The 27,480-nt window shown below is 38.4% G+C and overlaps 1 protein-coding gene across 5 annotated transcripts in view; it reads right to left on the bottom strand.

Annotated features, from left to right (window-relative positions):
* acsl1a (acyl-CoA synthetase long chain family member 1a) overlaps positions 1 to 23,669 on the bottom strand; it is a 51,905-nt gene extending 28,236 nt beyond the window's left edge. For 2 of the 5 annotated variants that reach the window (XM_062027075.1, XM_062027074.1), the window contains exon 1: positions 5,396 to 5,502. The gene's annotated coding sequence lies outside the window, so the exon portion shown is untranslated. Of the gene's footprint in view, positions 1 to 5,395; positions 5,503 to 17,213; positions 17,297 to 23,324; positions 23,347 to 23,611 lie in introns of those variants that run through there. The other 3 variants (XM_062027077.1, XM_062027076.1, XM_062027078.1) reach the window with 3 other exon arrangements.
* Between the last annotated feature and the right edge of the window lie 3,811 nt (positions 23,670 to 27,480).

Below are 27,480 nucleotides of genomic sequence, written 5' to 3'. Positions count from 1 at the left end.
CAGTCCGTAAGCACACATGATTGTGCGTGCTGCTGGTCCACTAATAGTACTAACCTTTAACAGTTAATTTTACTCATTTTCATTAATTACTAGTTTCTATGTAACTGTTTTTATATTGTTTTACTTTCTTTTTTATTCAAGAAAATATTTTTAATTTATTCATCTTATTTTATTTTATTATTTTTTTAAAAAAGGACCTTATCTTCACCATACCTGGTTGTCCAAATTAGGCATAATAATGTGTTAATTCCACGACTGTATATATCGGTATCGGTTTATATCGGTATCGGTAATTAAGAATTGGACAATATCGGAATATCGGATATTCGCAAAAAAGCCATTATTGGACATCCCTAATTCAAACACAGTGTTATTGTTCAAACTGTGTAATGTTATATTCAGTGTTGGGACTGTAACGCCGTTAGTTTCGGCGGTAACTAGTAATCTAACGCGTTATTTTTTATATTCAGTAACTCAGTTACCGTTACTGCATGATGCGTTACTGCGTTATTTTACGTTATTTTTTATGTAGTATCGGCTAGAAAGATCTGAGTGTGTTTTGTGGCAGCGCTGCGGTGGAAAATAAGAGGCGTACGTGCTTTGGGTGGGGTCAGGGGGGGGGGGGGACTCACATACCATAGTTGAGGAGCGCAGGGGAGACGTTCCTTCGGGGCTAACAACCTTCACTTTACCCGGAAGTGGGTCTTTACAGCTGAGGGTGAATGACGAGGCCGGCGGTTTGTTGCAACTTTGTGACTTTATTGGACGCAGCCCTCCACCAAGCTAGAGAGAGCACCAGCAAGCACTCACTGTCGCCGCGGTCGCTCACTTCTCTCGCCCACTCACTCACTGACGTCATTCACCTCACACGCTGTCATATCTTAAAGGGCCACACACACACACACACACACACACATAAACGCTACTATCATAACAACTAACAAGACAAGAGTCGATTTTTTTAACAAGGAGAAATTCTCAATACTTTTCTTTTGTCGAGCACAAAGAAAATAACATTTAAGTTAAATGTAAGTTGTGTCTTGGATCAAATATCCTATCTACTTCAAGTTCAAGTTAAAGTGCCATTATGTTGCAGCTCTTTAAAATAGTTTTGTCAATTTGTTCTGGCCAGAAACAAATTGGCCTTTGAAACATATCTTTGTCTTTGTGTGTTGTATGTAGACCACATTGTTTGTGTGTTGTATGTAGACCACATTGTTTGTGTGTTGTATGTAGAGCACATTGTTTGTGTGTTGTATGTAGAGCACATTGTTTGTGTGTTGTATGTAGAGCACATTGTTTGTGTGTTGTATGTAGAGCACATTGTTTGTGTGTTGTATGTAGACCACATTGCTTAGCAGAGTTCAGTGATGCAAATGCATGTCAAGTTGATCAACACATTGTATTATTCTCCAGTGCAATAACAGTACTGAAATTAAGGCTAAAGGGCATTAATGGGAGCTTTTAAAAAAGAAAAGAAAAAAATAAGTAACTAAATAGTTACTTTTCAAAGTAACGCATTACTTTTTGGTGTAAGTAACTGAGTTAGTAACTGAGTTACTTTTGAAATGAAGTAACTAGTAACTATAACTCATTACTGGTTTTCAGTAACTAACCCAACACTGGTTATATTGGCCAAAAATATTAAATATACTTGTTATAAAAACATCTGCCTTGTATTTAATGAATACTTAGGCCTATTATGCTACTGTATTTTAATGTTGTGCTTTATGGTGGTACTTTGAGTGCCAAGTCTTTTCTGAAGTGGTACTTGGTGAAAAAAAATTGAGAACCACTAGATTAGAGCATCAACCAATCGTGTACAATGTTGAACTTTTTTGACAAGTTTTACATTTTATGAGATATTGAATTTGGAAGATTTAATTTGCTGTAAAGAACAATCATCAAAATTGTTAAGAAATTTAAAATAGTCTTGAAATAGTTTACTCAGTGTGTCGTGATAACCAATTTTGGCCGCCGCTCGTTACCTAGGAGTGATGGTGAGCCCCGCAGCCAAACCAGTTGAGAACCGCCGCTTTAGAGTAGTCATTGTACAGGTGGTTTAAAAATGTCCCTTCAGAGTGTCTGCATTATTTTTAACTATGGAAGTTAAAAAACTTGTGAAGGCAAATATAACATTTTTAAAATACAGGCCTATTTTTCACATTTTAAATTTTTGTTCATTAATCATTTAGTCTTTCAACAAATGTCCCTATTACAATTACACAAAGAGAAAATTACAACAATTTGTTGCATCTTTTTCTTTCTCTTGCAATTTTATCACAAAAAAACCCAACTAAAAACACTGCAAATTCCATCATAGTTTTTGGGGAAAGACCCCTGCGAAATGATGGCATCTCAAAAAAGGCTTGCAAGATTTGGTTTATTACTGCCAGTGTTGGGAAATGTATTCTGCACTTTAGTTTACCGTGAACCCTCGTTTATTGCTGTTAATTGGTTCCGGGCCAGACCATGGTAAATTAGTTTCCACGAAGTAAGAATGAATAATAATAATTTGAATATTTTCATAGCTAGAGCATAACACTTTTTCTAAGTATTTTTATTTTACATGATTAGAGCTTTTTAGACATGAAATAGAACCCACATAGTCACCTTATACTATTTTAATACAAATTAGTAGACATAATAATAGAAAATAACTGTAACTGTACTGGTGGGATTGAATTCTGCCTGAGACTGAACAGTGTGTTCAGATTGGTTTGATCTCATCTGGTGGCCAGTACCACTGTATTACTGATGGTTAATACAGCCATTTTTGTGCTTGAAAATGTCTAATTTTGTCAAAAACGTTGAAGTGCGACATGGCGACAGACCACTGTAATATGCAACTACAGCATTTTTGTTAGATTCATTGAAATCCTGTGCTTATTGGGGTTAAGGTTATACAGCACACTTCAAACATCGATAGCAAATTTGTAAAAGCACAAGCTGAGGAAATATAATTTTCTTTTAAGAATGCCTCAAAACATCGCAACTTTGTTAAAAAGCTGCAGCAAAATCAGGGATTTTATGTTGCAACAGTCAGAAAACAAGTGTGCGAAATCCTGGAGGGACTGATACAGTGCATTTGGAAAGTATTCAAAACGTTTTCCACATTTTGTTATGTTACAGCCTTATTCCAAAATGGAATAATTTAAGTTTTGTCTTCAACATTCTACAGACAATACCCTAAAATGACAATGTGGAAAGGTGTTTTGTTTTTTTAATTGCTAATTTATTAAAACTGATTTAACTAAACAAATCTCATGTACACAAGTTATTACAGCCTTTGCTCAACACTTTGTTGATGCACCTTTGACAGCAATCACAGCCTCAAGTTTTTTTTTAATACGATGCCACAAGCTTCGGCATACCTATTTCAAGTTTACCAACATGCACCTGAAACTTGAACTCTTTGGCATGAATGCCAGGCGTCATATTTGGAGGAAACCAGGCACCACTCATTACCAGGCCAATATCATCCCTACAATGAAGCATGGTGGTGGCAGCATCATGCTGTGGGGATGGTTTTCAGTGGCAGGAACTGGGAGACTAGTCCGGATAGAGGGAAAGATAAATGCAGCAATGTAAAGAGACATCCTGGATGAAAACAACGCTTACCATTCAACCTAATAGAGCTTGAGAGGTGCTGCAAAGAGGAAAGGGCGAAACTGCCCAAAGATAGGTGTGCCAAGCTTGTGGCACCGTATTCAAAAAGAGTTGAGGCTGTAATTGCTGCCAAAGGTGCATCAACAAAGTATTGAGCAAAGGCTGTAACAACGTATTTATATACACATAATTTTTTTGTTTGTTATTCTTATTACATTTTCTATTGGGTATTGTGTAGAGAATTTTGGGGACAAAATTAATGTATTCCATTTTGAAATAAGGCTTAAACATAACAAAATGTAGCGATGTGAATACTTTTCGGATGCACTGCAATTGTTATCTTAGAAGATAAATCTTAGTATGTCTTTCCTATGCTAATCCTCGCAACTCAAATTCTAATTTATTAAACCGGAGACATATGCAAACAATGTCCAATCCTATTTGAAGTTATGCATTCTTCCATTTTACTCGAACAAAATGTGTGCAAAAAAGATGTACCCAAAAAGTACTAAATGCAAAATAGTCACGTCTCTATCATACACCACTGTTAACAGGCCAATAAACTGAGAAGTTATCTGGACAGTAACTCATAGCCAGTTTGTTCCAGATGCAAAATGGATGAGCCTAGGGCAGGGGTCGGCAACCCAAAATGTTGAAAGAGCCATATTGGACCAAAAATACAAAAACAAATCTGTCTGGAGCCGCAAAAAATTAAAAGCTATATTACATACAGACAGTGTGTCATGAGATATACATTTAATTAAGAGGACTTAAAGTAAACTAAATGACCTCAAATATAGCTACGAATGAGGCATAATGATGCAATATGTACATATAGCTAGCCTAAATAGCATGTTAGCATCGATTAGCTTGCAGTCATGCAGTGACCAAATATGTCTGATTAGCACTCCACACAAGTCAATAACATCAACAAAACTCACCTTTGTGCATTCATGCACAACGTTAAAAGTGTGGTGGACAAAATGAGACAGAAAAAGAAGTGGCATAAAACACGTCCTAGAAAGTCAGAGAAAGTAATACATGTAAACAAACTATACGGTGAGTTCAAGGACCGCCAAAATTAGTAGGACAAAACGGCGCTCGCCAAATACTCGAATCGGTGAAGCATGTTTAATATAAACAGTGTGCTTTATAACAATTAGGGAGGTTTGTGTCATGTTTGTCCTCCTACAGAAACCATACTAAAACAAAAAAATATTTTTTTTTTTCCCCTCATCTTTTTCCATTCTTCATACATTTTTGAAAAATCTCCATAGAGCCACTAGGGCGGCGCTAAAGAGCCGCATGCGGCTCTAGAGCCGCGGGTTGCCGACCCCCGGCCTAGGGGGGAAAAAATTCCGAAATATTTATACACATGAATATTTTTACATTTAATGTTACTCTTCCCCAACAAGTTCATCTTGTAAGAACCCAGAATGTAAGTACACAACAACCACAGCAGAAACAATTGACTTCTCACCTACTTCTATAATTAAATACCCAGCCTGTGACAAACAGGACCAGCGCATGCTGGGAGAAAGTCATTCAGGCAAGCTCTCACTTATATTATTGTCAATGTCAACACACAAAATAAGTTAGGGAAATTCTCATAATCGCCCTAATTTTTCCTCCTAAGCCCGACCATAAACCTTGGTTATATTTAGAATAAATCAATAATAATAAACACAACTGTTGCCCAATGATCTACAGGCATTACTAAAATTGCTAAAAATTTGCTCCTTTTTAAAAATAAAAAAAACATTTCAAATAAAGTCAACATACTCACAGGTCCACAATGTGTAATGAATGAGCCCTCGGCAGTCTATGCCGAAGTGCACTAGAAGGACTCAATGACTTCTAATAGACCTCTGCGGTTCTCACACTATGAATAGCACACACACACACCCCTCCTCCGAGAGAGAGAGAAACTCGCACACAAACGCCACACACGTCACAGCCAAACCTACCAAAACCCAGAAAAATATGAATTTCTTTTTTCCTTACATTTGCAACTATGTTCATGCTGACATACCGTAATTTCCGGACTATAAGCCGCACCCGACTATAAGCCGCACCAGCTAAATTTAGGGGAAAAGACAGATTGCTCCATATATAAGCCGCGCCCGACTATAAGCCGCAGGGTTTTGATGTGTAATTACCGTAGTATATAGGGGTTCCTGCTACCACGGAGGGGATTGTCGGGACAGAGATGACTGTTTGGGAACGCAAAGCGTCCCATTTATTAACAATAAATCTTTCAATCATTCAATCAAACTTTCACATCTTTGACATGGCGAACAGCATTCGTGCAGAGTACAAATAATACAACGGTGCAAAGTAATACAAAGTGCTCGCCTGTACGTTATCAAAATAACCAGCCTACCGGTATATGAAAAGTCAGTCTTTAATCATTGTGTCATCGTCTTCCTCCTGCGTACTAAAACCACCGAAATCCTCTTTGTCGGTGTCGGAGAAGAACAGGCCGTAAATAAGCCGCACCGTTGTATAAGCCGCAGGGACCAGAACGAGGGGAAAAAGTAGCGGCTTATAGTCCGGAAATTACGGTACCTTAACACAACTTGTTGGAAGAGAAATTAGATTGTCTTTTTTTCCATATCAACCCCTAAATAAACAAGGAGTCTCATGTATTCCCACTCCTAAATAAACAAGGAGTCTCATGTATTCCCACTAAAGCCCGGACGCGGCCACCGCTGCTGCTCACTGCTCCCCTCACCTCCCAGGGGGTGATCAAGGGTGATGGGTCAAATGCAGAGAATAATTTCGCCACACCTAGTGTGTGTGTGTGACAATCATTGGCACTTTAACTTAACTTGAACTTAAATATCATATCAGACTTCATTCAGATGGCTGAATCCAAATTGCAGATTATTTGCTGCCAGAACCATACACAAAAAAGACATTCTTAAAAAGACCAAAAAATGGCTGATTTTGAAGACTTTACTGTCAGAAAAAACTGAAAATGTTTTTATCTTGAGAATGGTGTTATAATAAAATATACTTACAGCTATGTAGCTGAAACATAAGGAAAGAAAGGTTGTTATCATTGTTGTTTGCAGTCGCCAGCAGTACTAACCAGTCAGCAAACACGACTAAAAGTACATATTTAAATTACACACACACACACGTGATGCAATATAATTTTACGTGGATTTGCAGGCTGGGTGTGTGCTGTACAGCTAAAATTTCCTTCTTCTAAAAGATCAACCAAAACACAACAAGTCATATTAAATTAATATTTAATAACAAACACAAGCAAGGAATGAGGTGACATGATGGTCACTATTATAAAAGGGTACCTGAAAACTTAAGCGCCTCTAAAGGGTGTCGACCATAGTATTCAACCTGTAAATTATCGGGATAAATACTTGTCAAAAGTGGCATAAAAATGTAATCACGCGCAAGATGTCAAAAAACCACGTACGATTTTATCATATCTCATATGAGCCCTGTTGTCATCCATTATCCCAACATGTTGTGCTTAAAAAACACCCTTGCAAGTTCTAAATCGTAAAAAACTACTAGCACGAGGGGGCTAACAATGCAAGTAATGGGGATTCAACTATTTCCCCTACAAATCTCTTAAAAAAATATGCAAAAACCACTATCAACGCTCTATTTACTGTACCTGCCGTGACCTGCATATTAACAAAGCAACATCACCAGTGTTATAGTAGGAGCTAACACAGAGGAACTACTTTTCTGGTGTAGTGACACAACACCTCAGACTACTGCCGGGAGCTGCTGCTGCTAAATCGCCTTGGGGTTAATAAAAGTTTAAAACGTAGAAATTCCTTCCGCTACCAGCTAAAAATCTGAATCAGTGGCTCTCACCTCGACGACATAACTAGGAATACGTGGCAAGATGCGTGTTTCCTCCCGGCCGTTTATATCAGAGGAGTGAGGATTATGCTGAATTTACCAGCTAAACAAGTCTGGTGCTGAAAGATACAACCGTCCCAGTGAGAGTGGACATTGTAAGTGACTGTTTTGTTATGTTCTTATTTTCTCGATGAAATGTTTAGCACAAGTTAGCACTGATGCTACATGACAGCTTAGTGTTTCAGTATAGCTGGATCTGTTTACTACACAGCTTCTAAAACTTGTAGCTCATTCTTCTTATATAAGTGATGTAACTGTAATAAGGATCATCATTTGTCCCAAAATAGTCGTCGTTGGCTCTCTATTTGCTATGCGTTCTGGGAAATTAATGCGCTCTGGAAATAAATTGTAGCTTAAAATGAGCAAAATATGTAAATATTACATGTTACCATGATTGTGCCTGTTACTACATTACATATATACATACAGCATGTGTACAAAACATTGGAAGTTTTTAGAGGGTTTTAGAGGCTGAATAGGCGAATCACTATTATCTGTATTGTTAACCGCCTTGTGCTAGCAGTTTTTAACTATCTAGAACGCAAAGAAAAGGGAAAGACGTGTGTCTTCTTTTTTTCACAGAGATTGGGAATGATGGTCAAAATTTTAAAGAAAAAGTGCAATTCCCCTTCAAGCAATTTTAATAAAGATTTTAGAAGCTGTTTCTGACATCTCCAACTGGTAAAAACAGCACAGCATACTGCATACTGTAAACTAGCAAACATACTTCCTTCTTTATTTCTTCCAAACGAGCCGTTTGGAATTACGTCAGCGGATATCATGTGGTAGATGTTTAACCGAAGAGCTTTGCGCAAGACTACCATACGTCCTCCGCTGTTGCCTTTTTTAATACAAAGTAGCGTATGCAGTCGTCTCGCTATGGAAGCGCTAAAAACTACAACATGGCCAACGAGGAGAAGAAGTAGAGGCATGTAAATAAGACCGCCCACAAAACGCCGCATCCTGAAGAGACATTCAGAAAGCGGCTAGAAGATGGTGTGTAAAACATAATCTAATCCAAAGAACCACCTTTACTGTAAATTCCGGACTATAAGTCGCTACTTTTTTCCTATGCTTTGAACCCTGCAACTGATAAAACGGTGCAGCTAATTGATGGATTTTTCTTCACTAACGGATATAATGTTTTAAATTCAACAAATATTTTTCAACAGACACTGAAAAAGTGTATTATTGTTTGTGCTATAGCGCCATCCTTTGGACGGACTCGCTCACTGCAGGTGCAGGTTGAACAATCACAGTATTTCCTTCTGTTTAGTGCTTTGAACCGGATGTACAAGTGCAGTTCCGTCCATAGTGTTTCTACTTGTATAGATTCCTCATTTATTACTCCAAGCAACGTTTGTAAGTTTTACAATATAATTAAAACTATTCATACTTACTAAACTGTCCAATGTGTGATGTGTGTGTAGGAGTGTTTTCATGCACATTTGTACGTGCTATCGTAATGTCGTTAGCTTTAGCAAATATGCTAACACCTTTACAAGTGTCTGTTAGTATTATTAACTTACAATGACATTCTTTTTGTATTGTTTCAGTGTTCGTGATTTCACCAAAATGTCAACGTAGAGTTATTGTGTGTTTAGCACGACTTCTGTTTTGTAAGATAATTCATTTTATTGCCGTGTTACAGGCACCGTTTGGAGGTGTGTAAATAAAATGTAACACAACCTTTCTGTGTACATAACTCATATGTGGTAATATGTTGTAAAATATTTTTTTCCTTCCAAAATTTAGTAGATGCGGTCTATATATATATATATATATATATATATATATATATATATATATATATATATATATATATATATATATATATATATATATATATATATATATATATATATATATATATATATATTTTTTTTTTTAATTATTTTTTTTTAAATGTATTTATTTTTTTCAAGCGTTGACCGGTCCGCAGCTACAAAAAGGTTGGGGACCACTGATGTAGACCACAAGGAAGTGTATTAAAGGTAGGAAAAAAATCATAATATGACCCCTTTAGGCATTCTTAAAAAAAAATTACATTAACGACAAAATAGAGGAAAACACAAATAAGCCGCGTGAGCTCTGGAAAATTCTCAACAACCAGCTTCCTGGTTGCAGCCAGAAACTTAAAACAAGACTCACCAACATCAGCATCAAGGAGGGTGACTCCCTCATTACAGACAAAATGGAGGTAGCTAGCAGACTTAACATCTTTTTCACCAGCATAGCCGCAACCCTTGTCAACAAGCTGTCCCACCACTCTGGTCGCTTTGGTGTAGAACACATTAAAGCCTTCTACAGAAAGCTAGGAGTATCTAACGATGATTTCAAATTAGAAATGGTCACAGCTGATGAGGTGTTAAAAATTGAGCGCGCTCCACCCTAACAAGGCCACCGGCCTTGATAATATTCCCTCCAGATTCCTCAGGGACTCTGCCTCCATCATTGCCCCGATCATCACGCACATAATAAACTTATCAATTACACAAGGCCAAATACCAAAAGATTTTAAGATTGCAAGAGTAACTCCCCTCTTTAAAAAAGGAAGCAAATTGGAACCTGGCAACTACCGACCTGTTTCTATTCTCAGTTCCATTTAGAAAGTAATGGAACAAATTGTTTATGAACAGGTCGATAGTTACCTTGCCACTAATAAACTCATGTACAAATTCCAATCCGGCTTCAGAACTAACCACTTCACTGACACATGCCTTCTCGATCTGACCGACCACATCAAACATGAGGTGGACGCGGGCAAATACTGCGGCATGGTCATGCTGGACCTTCAGAAGGCCTTTGACACCGTTAACCACGCTATACTGTTGGATAAGCTCAGAGCAATCGGATTTAACAAAAACTCATGGAGCTGGATGCAATCTTACTTGGAGGGGAGGGAGCAGGTGGTAGAGGTGAACGGCACCGTGTCCCCCCCCCCCCCTCTCGGTGAGCTGTGGAGTCCCCCAAGGCAGTATATTGGGACCTTTACTGTTCCTAATATACATAAACGACATGTCATCGGCATGCGACTGTGAATTGTTTTTGTTTGCGGATGACTCTGCCTTGCTGGTATCCGGCAAGGACAAGTCACAGGTGGAGAAAATCCTCAGTGCTGAGCTCTGTAGAACTTGCACCTGGCTCGCTGACAACAAGCTATCCATACAATTGGGTAAAACAGAATCCATCCTGTTTGGGTCCCACATCAACCTCAAGAAAGTCAATGACTTCACCATAAAAGTGGGTGACATTGTTATCACCAGGAAAGATGAGGTCACCTACCTAGGTTCCATTCTAGAGGCTAACCTTTCCTGTGATAAAATGGCAACCAAGGTAATCAAAAAGGTTAACCAACGAATGAGATTTCTCTACAGAATCTCCTCTCTGGTCAACAAAAGCACCTTGAGGATTCTGGCGGGAACTCTCGGTCCACCCTTTTTCGATTACGCATGCACCTCCTGGTACCCTAGCACCTCCAAAACCCTCAAATCTAAACTCCAAACATCTCAGAACAAGCTAGTCAGGTTACTGCTAGACCTCCACCCCAGATCCCACCTCACTCCTACCCACTTCTCTAAAGTGGGCTGGCTCAAGGTGGAGGACAGAGTTAAACAACTTGCACTGAGCCTAGTCTATAAAATCCACTACACCTCCCTGATACCGAAGTACATGTCAAACTACTTCCTTAACGTAAATGACCGCCATAACCACAACACCAGGGGGAGCTCCACTAACCACGTTAAACCCAAATTCCGAACTAACAAAGGTCTTAACTCATTCTCTTTCTATGCCACATCAATGTGGAATGCGCTCCCAACAGGTATAAAAGAAAGGGCATCTCTATCCTTCTTCAAAACCGCAATAAAAGTTCACCTCCAGGCAGCTACAACCCTAAACTAACACCTTCCCCGGATTGCTAACAATCAAATGTAAACAATCAAATGCAGATACTTTTTCTTATGCCTTCTGATCTCTCTCTCTCTCTCTCTCTCTCTCTCTCTCTCTCTCTCTATGTCCACTACTTGATGTCCATATCCTAACCCCCCCACACCCCTGATTGTAAATAATGTAAATAATTCATTGTGATTATCTTGTGTGATGACTATTATGATGATAGTATATATGATAGTATATATCTGTATCATGAATCAATTTAAGTGGACCCCGACTTAAACAAGTTGAAAAACTTATTCGGGTGTTACCATTTAGTGGTCAATTGTACGGAATATGTACTTCACTGTGCAACCTACTAATAAAAGTCTCAATCAATCAATCAATCAATTTTTTTTTATTACCTGCGTCAAAGATGCCACACTAAACTGTACCACATGTGCATCATTTTTCAATAATGAACGCTGCCTTATCGTAAAAGATCAGCCTCAAATAACACACTAGTTAAGACTTGAAGCAGTAAAACTCCAGCATATGTGCAGTATTATAGTTAGGGTTGGGTATCGAGTATCGAGTATCGATTGGAACCGGGACTAACTTTTCCGATTCCCCCGGAATCGTTCAAAAGTTTAAATTTCGATTCCTATTTTCGATACCCAGTCCGCCGACCGGAAAAAAATATGTCCGCCGAACCGGAAGAAGAAGCCGCTGAACACCAACGAAGAAGCGCCCACCGCCGGAAGTGTTAGCATAGCCGAGCGAGTCAGTCAAGCTCAAGCATGGATAGCGGGCGTCGGCGGTCGAAAGTGTGGCTTTACTTTACAAAAAAAATGAAATAACCGCGAAATAACAGAGCTCCATGTCCATCAAGAAACGAGTGGAGAGAGAGCTGCAGATGTACCAGGACGTTCCACCGATACTTATGTCTGACGACCCTGCTGCATGGTGGTGGTCTGGTGGAACCAACAAAAGACTTATCCTTTGCTGTCATATCTCGCTTTCTCCTATTTATGCGTTCAAGCTTCTTCCACACCCAGCGAACGTGTATTTTCCACAGCAGGAGACACTATCTGTCCAGAACGCTCACGCATCCTGCCTGAGAAGGTGGAAATGGTCATTTTCCTAAACAAGAACTGTCTCTGATTTTATACTGTACCTGCTGCTAATCTGGACTGGGTTTTGCAAGTTGTTTCTTATTGTTTATTTGCTTTTCTGCACCAGGTTAGCCCATCAGTGGGAGCACGGTAACATTTTTAAGTACCTGCAGCATCATACACTTGTGTGTGTAAATGTGTTTTCATGAGGTTTCCTGCAGCATCATACACTTGTGTGTATAAATGTGTTTTCATGAGGTTTTCAAAAATAAAGCTCTCTTGAGGAAAGTGTACCCCTGGGAAAATGTATTCATAATTTATAATATTTATATTCAAGTTCATAGATTTGATATTTATATTCTAGTTGAAAACAGCCCTGTGAGGAATTTATAGTAAAGTTCATAAAAAGTTAATAGAATTAAAATTGATGGAGAATGTCAGACTATTTCATTCAGAAAGACTGTAGGTTAGCTAGCTCATTTAAAATATCCTAAACTTTTTTTTGACCTTGCCTCTTAAAAGAATCGGAATCGAGAATCGTCAGGAATCTGAATCGAAAAAAATAATCGGAATCAGAATCGTTCGAATTCAAACGATACCCAACCCTAATTATAGTACCTGAAACATAAAGCATACAAATAAAGTCATCTAGCAACTCTTTGGTGCAGATTTAGAGCTCTTTTTTTCAAATATACAATCAAAAATCCAGTTGATACTACTCTTTATTATTTTTAGTTGATAGCTGAGAAATTATCAGGAATACAAACTCAGCTATTGTTATGGTTTCAATGAACATTACATGAAAACGAAGCTAACGCCAAAATCTATTCATTTTTGTGGATTTTTTTCCAAGTGGTTTCCAAATGTTGACAAGTTAGGTAATTCTAGCAAAAGCATACAATTGGATTCGCTTATGTCAACAAATATAAAGGTTAGTGTGTCTTTGTGCACGGTTTGACAGCGGTCACATGCGTGCCATGCTTGGCTGAGAGTTATTGAAGGCAAAAGGTACTTTGACAAGCACCAACACCTCCACTCTCCATACTTGGCCTGACAGGATGGTGAGCCAATGGCAGAGCCAGTTTGCAAGTCACCCCATAGCCCTTCACACACACACACTACACACACACTTAAACAGAAAGTAGGGGAGAGGGAACGGAGGGCCGGTTGGGGCATTTAACACGTGACACAACTTCAAGACCAGCTCAGCTCGAACACAAACCCACTCAGATTGAAACCACAACCAAAAGTTCAGGTCTATTGGACGAGTATGAAGGTACTGAGCAAGGACTGTCAAAGGTCAAATTGTTGCAAACCGTCACAGTTCAACAACAAGTAAAAAACAAGTATCATGTTCCACAAAACATTGACTCTTTGTTTTAAAATTGAAATATGAGGTTTGATCCACAGGTTTCTGAGCAGCAGACTGGGTTTGGAGTACAAAGTTTGCGGTCAATATTTGTTTCCACAGATTTGGTGATTGTACACATTGGAGGTGGTAAAAAAGATCTGTTCTCTGATGCATCACGATTAGAACATGGACGGTTCATGAATCGATGGAGAAATGTTCAAATATCGAATATTTACGAATGTTAAATAAAGTAATACAGACAGTTCTGGAATGCGGTCCTAAAATGGTTCTAAATAACCATGGGAGAACCATAAGTTAATATTATTCTAATGTAATGTGTGAGCTTGGTTAGCGCGGACACACACTTAGGAGGATGGAACAAGGTAAGCTAGCCGCGGTGCTAAGCTTTGCTTGAACGTGAAGTTGTGAAATGCGAAAATAATAAATGCTTTGCACACTTCAACAGAAGGCTAATAGGAACTAAGAAGAGGAAATTAGCAATTAGAATAATAAATCAGCGGGGACAATAATATCCATGTGGTACGGCAACATGTCTGTCAGAATGATATAAATGAGGAGATAGGCGAGTAGAGTTCAGTGGCGACGTGCTTTACACCACTGCATCCGACGCTTTGCATTGGACTTGGTGATGTATGACTTAGATGCAGCTGCTCGGCCATGGAAACCCATTCCATGAAGCTCTCTGCGTACTGTACGTGGGCTAATTGGAAGGTCACATGAAGTTTGGAGCTCTGTAGCAACTGACTGTGCAGAAAGTCGGCGACCTCTTTGCACTATGCGCTTCAGCATCCGCTGACCCCTCAGTTTACGTGGACTACCACTTCGTGGCTGAGTTGCTGTTGTTCCCAGACTCTTCCATTTTCTTATAATAAAGCCGACAGTTGACTTTGGAATATTTAGGAGTGAGGAAATTTCACGACTGGATTTGTTGCACAGGTGGCATCCTATGACAGTTCCACGTTGTAAATCACTGAGCTCCTGAGAGCGGCCCATTCTTTCACAAATGTTTGTAGAAACAGTCTCCATGCCTAAGTGCTTGATTTTATACACCTGTGGGCGGGCCAAGTGATTAGGACACCTGATTCTGATCATTTGGATGGGTGGCCAAATACTTTTGGCAGTATAGTGTACATTGTGTCCAGATCAAAGAGGAATACTACAGTTTCAGTCAGGGTCCTTTGATTTAATTAAACTCGTTTTCACAACACAATTCTTGGACTCCAACATTTAGCCGAACAGATTGGGGAGGGGGGAAAAATCAGTGAACACGGCTCACTTCACAGGATAATCCGTCAAGGTAATCTTTAAAAAGACATCAGATTATCAGGACCTTGCAAACTGCAGTTAAAAGGGGGACTGAAGCTCAAAATTGAACGGCTTCTATTCATTAGCGTAGTGAGGTTTAGTGATAAAAAACGCTGGAGGTGGTTACCTTTGAAGGTATAATACAAAATACTGATTGTTCATCTTGCTGCCGGTGTAGACCAAGCTAAAGAAGAATTGTTTAGGTTGCGGTTGTAGCCTCAGTGCCACACTTTTCCTTGGCAGCATCCACGACAAGCACATGCCGACGGGTCCTGACCTCCAAGATGAAATTGTACACTTCCAGTCACACGGTCAGAGTGGGGAAAGACAGTTGCGGGCGGTACGGGATTTGGTTAACTGGGCCAAAGGTCATGCACTCGTCATCTGCTACCAACCGATCATGTGAGGTTCTCCCACAAAACTATTCCGCATGAGTCACTTCAAGGAAAAGACAGTTTGTTGCGTGTGCGTTCACATGTACACCTCACATGTCTTCTGAGTTTAACAAATAATTACACACTAAATAAATTCTTACTAACTGATAAACACACAAAAAACGTTCAAAGTCAATGTGGAGAGAACCACAGACGAATAATTAGTTCAAACAGCTTTTAAAGCCCGAATGTGAATCAGCCAAACATTGCGAGTATCAAACTAGTCCATTTTCCCGTGTATAGCAATGTAACCATATGAATATTTCATATCACCAAAATGATCAAGGATCATTATAATTGTGGTATTGTACTCAAGTACTTACCGTATTTTTCGGACTATAAATCGCTCCGGAGTATAAGTCGCACCGGCCGAAAATGCATAATAAAGAAGGAAAAAAACATATACAAGTCGCACTGGAGTATAAATCGCATTTTTGGGTGAAATTTATTTGATAAAACCCAACACCAAGAATAGACATTTGAAAGGCAATTTAAAATAAATAAAGAATAGTGAACAACAGGCTGAATAAGTGCACGTTATATGACGCATAAATAACCAACTAAGAACGTGCCTGGTATGTTAACGTAACATATTATGGTAAGAGTCATTCAAATAACTATAACATATAGAACATGCTATACGTTTACCAAACAATCTGTCACTCCTGATCGCTGAATCCGATGAAATCTTATACGTCTAGTCTCTTACGTGAATGAGCTAAATAATATTATTTGAGATTTTACAGTAATGTGTTAATAATTTCACACATAAGTCGCTCCTGAGTATAAGTCACACCCCCGGCCAAACTATGAAAAAAACTGCGACTTATAGTCCGAAAAATACGGTATACACACACGAACGTTTTGACCAATAGATAAAATTAACAGACACACTGTTCGAAAACCAACTATTTTGCACGTCTAGTGTTTTTTATGCTTCACTGCTAGTTTTTTTTGCTAGTATTTTATCTGTTTTAATGACTAATATTTGGTTGTTTTGAATATTAGTTTGTACTGCAGCACTTTAATATTTATTTCAATGAAAAGAGCCTAACACATAAAATATACTTTTATTACTTTATTATTTTTGGCGGGCGTTGTGGCGTCCTACTCTGTTCAGCGGTCCTTGAACGCACCGTAAAAACACCTCAGTATAGAACAATCGATCTATGACACCACAGCTTTTAGGATCAATGTGCACAATTAAATAGCTTAGTTGCTCTGACAGCAATGTGCTTAAAAAAAGTTTAGATTGCGGTATGACATTTCTTAATGGGGAAATACGTTAATGTCTCTTGATTTCATGTTTGCAGTCTATCAAGGTGCAGTTATTAATCATTGTTTTTCAATCATTTTATTTAAAATGGTAATACAAACAAGTCAGGAGTTTTACCGCGGTTTTCATTAATACTTTTTATCGTATCATTCCGCGGAAACAAAGCATCCCTTGTGTTGGTGACTCAGTCTCTATGCTTTTTGCAAAATTGATTATGCCTGCAAAATAAGCCATCATGGGACTAAAGAGAAACACTTTTAAATTCAAGACATAACTTGTCGCAAATAGGGTTGCCACGATACCAGAATTACTGTTGACGATAACAGTACCTGTGATTTTAGGCTTTCTTCTTTCAAGAATTGATGCACCTCGCTGGAGAAAATGTGTTGGAAAGTCTTCAGTAAGGACGATACTGCAAAAAAAAACGTGTATCTTTGTAATTTTTGCGTGTTGGTAATTGACCATTAAGTAGACTAACAAGGTTCTCATTGGACAGCAACCTAAAAAAATACTTTAAATAGAACGGTCGACCAAACACTTTGAATGACAATTACAAATAGTCCTTTTTATGAATCTGCTTAGGGCAGGGGTCGGCAACTCAAAATGTTGAAAGAGCCATATTGGAGCAAAAATAAAAATAAAAAATCTCTCTGAAGCCGTAAAAAAATTAAAAGCTTTTTATAAGTGTTATAATGAAGGCAATACATGATGTAAGTGTCTATATTAGCTATATTAGCCTACTATTAAAGGCTGACGCACATCTTTGTTGACAGAAATGTTGTATTTATTTATTATTATTATTTTAATTTTCATTCTACACATTTTTGCAACATTGGAAAACATTAGTAAAATGGAGGCTTCTCACAGGATGAGATTACTTCTGGAAATGACTGTCTTAGAACGGCCAAAAGTATAGATGTGTGTGTCCAAGTTAAAGGAAACGGCAAGCTGTCTTCTTCTAATGGATTTATTACAATCCTTTCAAGCTGGGTAACGTTTGCTGTGGTCTGGAACAACATGGCGCACAAACAACTATCAGAAATGCTGCCAATATTTTATACAGATAATGTGTCATGAGACGGGCAAATATAAATTAAATACACAGAGGACATAAGTAAAGGAAATTAAATTAGCTCAAATATACCTACAAACGAGGCATAATGATGCAATATGTACATACAGCTAGCCTAAATAGCATGTTAGCATCGATTAGCTTGCAGTCATGGATTGACCAAATATGCCTGATAAGCACTCCAGCAAATAAATAAAATCAACAAAGCTCACCTTTGTGCATTCCCGCACAGCATAAAACGTTTGGTGGACAAAATTAGACAAAGAAGGAGTGGCATAAAACACGGCTTTCTGTGGCAGCATCGGAGAAAGTTGTACATGTAAACAAACTACGATGAGTTCAGGGATCGCTGAAATTAGTAGGACAAAACTGTGCTTGCCAAATACTCTCATCAGTGAAGCATGTTTAACATAAACAGTGGGATTTCTAACAATTAGGAAGGTTTGTGTCATGTTTGTTCTACAGAAAAGATATTAAAACAAAAAATATATATTTTTCTTCATCTTTTTCCATTTTCACACATCCCTAAAAGAGGTCCAGGGAGCCACTAGTGGCGCTGAAGAGACGCATGCGGCTCTAGAGCCGCGGGCTGCTGACCCCCGGCTTAGGGCAAACCCTTTGAAGTCAATATACTGTATGTGTATATATTATATATGTATATATTATGCAGGCACCTCTCTGTCTGCAGAAGAGTGTCACATGACAAGTTGTACAGTCACTAACATCAGGAGGAGAAATTGTATTTGACCAAATACTTACCTCACTTTAAATTCCAGCTTTGTAGTTAATGTGTCATGTCTACTGTGACCTATTGTGTAAACAGCAGCTGGCTTGCTATGCTGTGTACACTGTACTGTATATGCAAACATTGCCAAAAACAAGTGGCTGCAGGTTTACAGTCATTACAGATGGCCAAAAAGGGCACAGTGTCAAAGAAGGGTTGATACTTCTGCTGAAACACACAACCGCAGTTTGTCCTTCTGTTTTTTCTAATGAAAGCAGCGCCTGTACTCCGCAGACTGATGACTGAGTCACTTTGGTAAACAAACTTTCATATTTAAATGTGCTTTGCATGCTGCTCAACAAGCCGTTCCTTTTCATACAATTTGAAAATCAGTTACACGCCGTGTCATGCCACTTGTTAACACACAGTTAAAGGTACTGTTATTTGTATTTTCCAGTACCGGTACTCAAAGGTGTCACTGTTCACTGTACCACTGATAGTCACACACACACACTACGTGTGGTGAAATTGCCCTCTACATTTGACCCATCCCCTTGTTCCACCCCCTGGGAGGTGAGGAGAGCAGTGAGCAGGATCTGTGGCCGCGCTCAGGAATCATTTTGGTGATTTAACCCCCAATTCCAACCCTTGATGCTGAGTGCCAAGCAGGGAGGTAATGGATCCCATTTTTATAGCCTGGTATGACTCGGCCGGAGTTTGAACTGTTACAGTCAAGTGAATATAATTACCTTAAATTAGACAATTAGCGTTATCAAGCTACAAGAAATACAGTATGGCCAAGCTAACACTAAGCTTAGCATTATGTCAACACTCACTTAGCTTAGCATTATCAAGCTAAAAGAGACAAAGTATGGCCAAGCTCATATTTAGCTTCACTTTGTTAAGCCAAAAATTATGGCCAAGCTGAAACATAGCTTAGCATTTAGTGTAATTAAATCAGCACTCACTTAGCTTCGCATTATCAAGCTGAAGGAAACACAGTATGGCTAAGCTAACACTTAACTTAGCTTTGCTAAAAAGTCTGGCCATGCTAACACTTAGCTTAGCAATAAGTCTAATTTAGTCAACACCCACTTAGCTAAGCATTTTCAGGCTAAAAGAAACATAGTGTGGCCAAGCTAACACTTAGCTTAGCTTTATTAAACTAAAAAGGCTGGCAAAGGCAACACTTAACTTTGCATTAAGTCTAATTGGGTCAACACTCACTTAGCTTAGTATATTCTGTATTATGCTGATAGTATATATTTGTACCATGAATTGATTTACGTGGACCCCGACTTAAACAAGTTGAAAAACGTATTCGGGTGTTACCATTTAGTGGTCAATTGTACGGAATATGTACTGTACTGTGCAATCTACTAATAAAAGTTTCAATCAATCAATCAATTCAGGCTAAAAGAAACACGGTATGGCCAAGCTAACACTTAGCTTAGCTTTATTATGCTAAAAAATGTCAGGCAAAGCAAACATTTAGCTTAGCATTACGTCTAATTGAGTCACGGTTGCCAACCGTGCCTTGAAAAAGTGGAATTGTCCCTTATTTAGAGACAAGAGTATGCATTCCGTATTGAGCTTTAAGGGATGCACTTTGTCCCATATTGTTATTACTGTGAGAATAAAAATAATTCCTTGTAATATCAAAAGATTCCATCGAATGACAACAGCTTAACAACAGTCTTCCACAGACGAAGCTATTCGATACCAGAGTGCCTAAACACTCACCTGCCAAATTCATTGCAAATCAACTTTTCTGCCAGAATTACCACTAGCTAGCGAGACGTAACTGCCAAGTTTCTGGCAACCGGGATTCCAAATGTGAGACATTGGGAAAGTTCAGACTTCGGAGATCACTTTTGTCCGTCGAGGAAGCTACACGTCTGAGAGGTACGCGCCAGCTTAGCTACTCTACTACTTAGCAACTCTGCTCTCTTGTTGTCTTGTCCTCAAAACACTTGTTTATTTCAGTCGTTATACATAAACATAGTGTGTCCATTTTTATGATAGTGACACTACAATTTCATAGTGACACTATAAAGCTCTTCAACAGGTAGTTGGTGATACAGTAACTCAACAAAGGGTCAAAAAAATATTTTCTTCAACTCTTTGTATTTTTATGAGTGTTCAATTCAGATGTTATGCTTCTATTTAATATTAATTTATTAGCATAAAAACAATGATCACACTACTGAAGTAAACGTGTGTTTTGTAAAAGACTAAATAAAAAATGTAATGTAGCTTGTCATTTTTTTGGTCAAAGTAGTTTTTATACTGATGAAAGTGGGAGACCTGCTCTGTCATAAAGCCAAACAGTGAATTCATACTTTTTTAAGTTAAGCACTACGGATGTCTCGAAGTCAGGGGTGTCAAACTCATTTTAGATCGGGGGCCACATGGAGAAAAATCTACTCCCAAGTGGGCCGGACTGGTAAAATCACGGCACGATGACTTACAAATAAAGACAACTTCCAATTGTTTTCTTTGTTTAAAAATAGAACAAGCACATTCTGAAATTGTACAAATCATAATGTTGTTGGGTTTTTTTTTTACACTTACATGTTGCGGTTAATAGTGTTCTACCTTTATTTTTCGTTATTTATACTTTCTGAATAAATAATGTGATAATGTTCATCAGTCAACTCATTGGTGTTAATTTTCAATCTATCAAGATAAAAAAATAATGTCAAAATCAAATTACAGGATGGTATTTATGTAGTTTGCTCATTTTCCTCGACTAGTCAACATGTGTTTTTTTTTGGTGTTTTTTTTACATATGTAGCATAATCTACAGATACAAATAATTGCAATTGCGACATCTAGTGGACAGATTTAAAACAGCAGTTTCTTTCATTCAAAAATTTCGGCTCATTTTTATACTTAGCAAACTCATCCCGCGTGCCTAATAAAACCTGTGCAGGCCCGTGGGCCATACTTTTGACACTCCTGCTCTAAAGGAAGGGGATATTTTTTTATTATAGAAAGTTAAACAGGAACTATTTTATTTAAGAAAAATATTCATTTTATTCAGTTAATTTTGTTATTTTGCACGTTACTTGATTATTGAACAATTGGTTTGCCATTTTTTTGTATTATTCCAAAATCTGGACATCTGTTGAAATTCTGTTTGGAGTTAAATAGTGTAAAAATTATAGTGTGTGTAGATCAAACTTGTTTCCATTGAGGGCCACATCACAGTTATCGTTGCCCTCAGAGGGCCGCTTTTAACAATGAGTAATATATGAACATACATGTATATTCGTATATTAAGCCATTAACAATATATTTTTTTACATAAGCTGCAAAAATAATATAAAAATGTTACTTTAAAAACTGGCAGCTCAGTCACCAGAATTTTACAGTAAAAGCAGTGGGTTTTTTACAGCATATAAAAAAATGTAATAAATGGAATGGAAAAAATGTTTTTAGCAGTTAAATTCAAGCAGCAGAGCTGCCAGATTTTTGTTTGTTTTTCACCGTAAAATCTTGTTTTAATGTTGTTTTTTTATGTGTTAGTGTCTTACTGTATATGGAAAAAAAACGTGCCAAAGTTGATTTGACGGTAAAAAACTCAGTCGGCGGAATTTAAATGTAAATTTACAGTCTACAATTTGATTGATAATTTGTTTTAAAATCACAAGTTAAGCAGATATTTAAGTACAGTATTTATCTTTATTTTAATAAAAAATACTTTTGGAATACATGATAATATAATATTTTGACTTGGATAAAATTGCATTTTAAAAGATATGCAATTGCATGCAGAACATGATTTTTAATGTCAAAAGGGAAAGAACAAATATATTTAGTAGAGGTGCCCGATAATATCGGCCGGCCGATAAATGCTTTAAAATGTAATATCGGAAATTATCGCTATCGGTTTCAAAAAGTAAAATGTATGACTTTTTATAAACGCTGCTGTGTACACGGACGTAGGGAGAAGTACAGAGCGCCAATAAACCTTAAAGGCACTGCCTTTGCGTGCCGGCCCAGTCACATAATATATGCAGCTTTTACACACACACAAGTGAATGCAAGGCATACTTGGTCAACAGCCATACAGGTCACACTGAGGGTAGCCGTACAAACAACTTTAACACTGTTACAAATATGCGCCACACTGTGAACCCACACCAAACAAGAATGACAAACACATTTCCGGAGAACATCCGCACCGTAACACAACATAAACACAACAGAACAAATACCCAGAACCCCTTGCGGCACTAACTCTTCCGGGACGCTACAATATACACCCCCCGGAGGCAACCCTTGTCAACACCCACTTAGCTTAGCTTAGCTTAGCTTTATTAAGCTAAAACGTCTGGCAAAGCTAACACTTAGCTTAGCATTAAGTCTAATTGGGTAAACAGCCATTTAGCGTAGCATCAAGCTAACACTCTAGCATTTAGTTTAATCGAGTCAACACCTTAGCATACACTTAGCTTTTTTTTGACAAGCAGGAAGATACCCAAAAACTAAAGAGGAGGATTGATGGTATGTGTCAATTTTACTTTTTTTTAAAACATGCTTTACATTCCTGTTCCCGACTATTTTCTACATTAAAATGCCGTTCATGCCTTACCTCCTGGTTGCCTGGCAACAGGGCTATGACATCAGAGGACGTACCTGTATTCAACCTTAAAGCTTCATTTTGCCTCTGCGATAACTTACAAGAGTTTTCTGATGTTTTTCCGCACGGAAACTGAAAAGGCAATGGCTGCAAGGAGGAAGTATTCTGATGTGTCATGCTAACTTATTCCTGTTTTTGAGCCGTGCTCATCGCTCGATGTGGACAGCGTCGTGCAAAAACTCTATCGGCGACACATTAAAACATTTTTTATTCACCATAGCGCTAAGATTGATTAAAGCGCCGAAGAAAAAACATTTGCGGAGAGTTAAGTGTTTCTACAGACCTGTGAAGGATGGCGACCGAGAGACTTTTTCTGCAGCGACTTTTTGCCTGAAGCCTGCGAGTCGACTCAGCCAATCAGAGGCAGTGTTGCTCATCGCATTTGCTTAAACTGTGAAAGCACTGCGTCTATTTGTCGAGCCTTATATGGGCATTGCATTTCCCGCCCTTAACATTAGGTACAGTGCAGGAGTCCATCCATCTAAATATATATATATTTTTTAGTTTGTGTGAGGTTTAAATTAACAATGTTTATTAATAGTTTTTTTTTAAATCAATATATGTCTGTAAAACTGAACTATTTTATGCTCATAGGTGATTCTAATATTTTGAATAATATGAAAAAAATAACATAAAGAAAACATAAAACTTTAATGTTTTCTTTATGTTATTTTTTAGTGTTTTTCAACCACTTTGGCGTGGAGATATTGTCTGGTGTGCCGTGGGAAATGATGCGACTTCACCTAATTGGTCGAAAAAATCCATTCATCCATCCATTTTCTACCGCTTGTCCCTTTTGGGGTCGCAGGGTTGCTGGAGCCTATCACAGCTGCATTCAGGCGTAAGGCGGTGTAGTGGACAAGTCGCTACCTCATCACAGGGCCAACACAGATAGACAGACAACATTCACACTCACATTCACACACTAGGGCCAATTTAGTGTTGCCAATCAACCTATCCCCAGGTGCATGTCTTTGGAGGTGGGAGGAAGCCGGAGTACCCGGAGGGAACCCACGCAGTCAGGGGGAGAACATGCAAACTCCACACAGAAAGATCCCGAGCCCGGGACTGAACCCAGGACTACTCAGGACCTTCATATTGTGAGGCACATGCACTAACCCCTGTCCCACCGTGCTGCCTGGTCCAAAAAAATGTTTTTGCAAATCAACAATTATAATCTGCAAATAATGTGCCGTTGTCTGGTGCCTGTGCTGTATAGAGCTCAGCAGGGTAACCATGTAATACTCCATATCAGTAGGTGGTAGCAGGTAGTTCATTGCTTTGTAGAAGTCGGAACGCATCAAGGATGGTTTGTCGCGATCCCAATATGCAGAGCACAGCGGGAGACGGCGTGCAGGTAAAAAGGTATGTAACGCTTAAACCAAAAATGAACAAAACGGATAGGAAAAGGCAATGAAGCATAGGGATGGCTATGCAAAACGAAAGTAAAACTGAACTGGCTACAAAGTAAACAAAAACAGAATGCTGGACGACAGCAAAGACTTACAGCGTGTGGAGCAGAGATGGCGTCCACAAAGTACACCCGTACATGACATGACAATCAACAACGTCCCCACAAAGAAGGAAAGTGTCCGCACAACTGAAATAGTCTTGCTTGCACCCAAAGGAAGACGTGAAGCTGATACAGGAAACCACCAACAAAACAGGAAGAGCCACCAAAATAACAGCGCAAGACAGGAACTAAAGCACTATACACAGGAAAACAACAACAAACTCAAAATAAGGCACGACAACCTGGTGGAGTTTCATTTTTTAACGTTTTCTGCTGGTGGTGTGCCTCTGTATTTTCTTTATAAATTTTTTTTACCTTGGCTCAAAAAATTTTGAAAAACACTGCATCAAACAATATGCGAAACACCCTTCACTTTTAGACCACAGTAAACAAGAACACAAAATATTTTTTGCATAATCTAGCTAACTACTATAACAAACAATTAACACATAATCATCTTGCTAAAAAATGGCAGTCAAAATAATAGTGTAGGCTACAATATGAAAACTTTTATTGTTACTGCACGTTGTTTGTGTTTCATGTGAAGTCCTCCTCGTCCTGAAGTCTTATCTGAAAATCGTGCCCGTGAAGATGCTTCACACGTTAGACTTGTCATGACTTGTCCGAATGCCTCTTTCTGCATTACAGACCGGAGAATGAGGACTACAACAACAACATGAGTTTCACTTCCAAGAACCAGGAAGTAGGCAGAAAGAACTATAAGGTATGTGTTCCTCGACACTCACTCTATTTAGCCATACATCCATCTGTCAATGCATCCCCCCACCCTCAATCACAAATATGCACAGAGATCAGTAAAGTATTTTCGTATAATTTACTTCCCAAACAAAAAGTGTGAAAAATCTATCCCGTGGCATATTCTAAGGGTAGAATTAAAGGTGTACCGCATGGCTGATGTTAATAATGTGTAAATGACGCCTTAGTGATTGTATGGCACACTCACTACCTGTATTGAGACTGCACTTAAACTACATTTGACCTGCAAATAAAATTGTCTTAGTGTTTCATTTAGTTTTAGTCATTGTCTTTTGACAAAAATGTATTTTAGTTTACGTCCTATTTTAGTCATCTAAATTGATTTAGTTTTAGTCAACTTAATTCCTTAACGTTTCAGTCGACTCAAATGACAGTATATTTTGTTGACAAATATATAAAGTATAAAGGATAACACATGTTTGGAGTTGTCTTAAAACCACTTTTATGAAGGTTATTTCATCCCAAAAACTAAATTCACAACAAGACTCGCTCTTCGTGAATATATCAGTAGATTTCAGAGAAACCTCAATGTGTGTTACCATTTTAGCTGAAATCAAGCATTTTTTAAAATGTTGAATAATATATGACTAAAATGGTTATATGAAGAAGCAAATTAGATTTACTCTCTATTGTATACAACTCAGTGTCGGGCCGTGCGTTTACCACCTAGGCCTTCAGTGATGTCCTACTTCAATGATTACCTCTCAAAATACCATCATTGATGTCACCACATGACCATTGCTGGAGAAATACTATACAGAAACACATTTACGCACTACCGGGCATTGTACAAAACGGGTTATTTTCTGGCACATTTAAAAATCAATAAACCCGCATCAGCATATAAAACATATCTTATGTGGTACTGTCAAAATTAAAAATAGCAAAAAACATATTAAATGTGAAAAAATTTAGAAATTAAATATTTGAACTCACATTTCATCGCCGGAGCTAGCTTCAGGGGTTGGCCGACATCGTCTCACAAAATGTAGTTTTTCTTTAAAAATCCTTCTTGAAAATAGCCTTGCAAATATATGTGTTGTCTTGTCTAATCATAAAAGATGCATACGAGGCGTGTTGGCTGAGTTCTTAAAGTTTACTCCACAGCGTGCTCATCAAAAACAACCCGCTGCCGGCATTTCTACATATAACAAACTAAACGGGGCTACTGCGCATGCTCTTCACAACTGTGGCATGCTGGGTAATGGAGTTCTTATGTTACCTGGCTCATAACATCACTATATATATCTGCCTTAGGCCATCTAGAAGGCTTTACTGACAACAACTCGTGATCTGATTGGCTTTCGCAACTGTCTATCAACTGTTTGTGTCCGTTCACTTAGAGTGCTCAGACGCCCGCATTGTTGATTCTGAAGGCCCTGGCAGATTTGGTACAGCATTGCAACATAGGCAAGCTGAATTCTGATTGGATAAAAACTCTATAACCTAAAAACAACAGCACTGGAAGACCATAATATGATATGAAGAGAATATAAATACTTTTAGATATTTAGGGAAAGTCAATTAAAAATGACTTTTATCTTTAATTATGATGAGGATTTCTGGTGATGTTCGGCCAGCAGAGAAGGCCTTGCTGGCCCTGACGGCACACCACTGGTATAACTACAGAGTGTGCTCAATTGGCGTTTTGGCCACTGTCCAGTTTAAATACAGCAACCAGTGTTATATATCTAGAACAGGGGTGCCCATTACGTCGATCGCGAGCTACCGGTCGATCGCCAGCCAGGCATTAAAAAAATAGTCCTAAAAATGAGCGATCATAAATCTTCACTATGACGTCACTTTCGTCACTTGATTGACATTCACGGCACCCGAGGGTCTTCTGAGATGACGCTGGCTGC

This window comes from Entelurus aequoreus, linkage group LG18 (assembly GCF_033978785.1).
Source record: "Entelurus aequoreus isolate RoL-2023_Sb linkage group LG18, RoL_Eaeq_v1.1, whole genome shotgun sequence".
Taxonomy (NCBI): domain Eukaryota; kingdom Metazoa; phylum Chordata; class Actinopteri; order Syngnathiformes; family Syngnathidae; genus Entelurus; species Entelurus aequoreus.
Note: the sequence above shows the minus strand (reverse complement) of the source record. Positions and strands in the feature narration are given on the sequence as shown.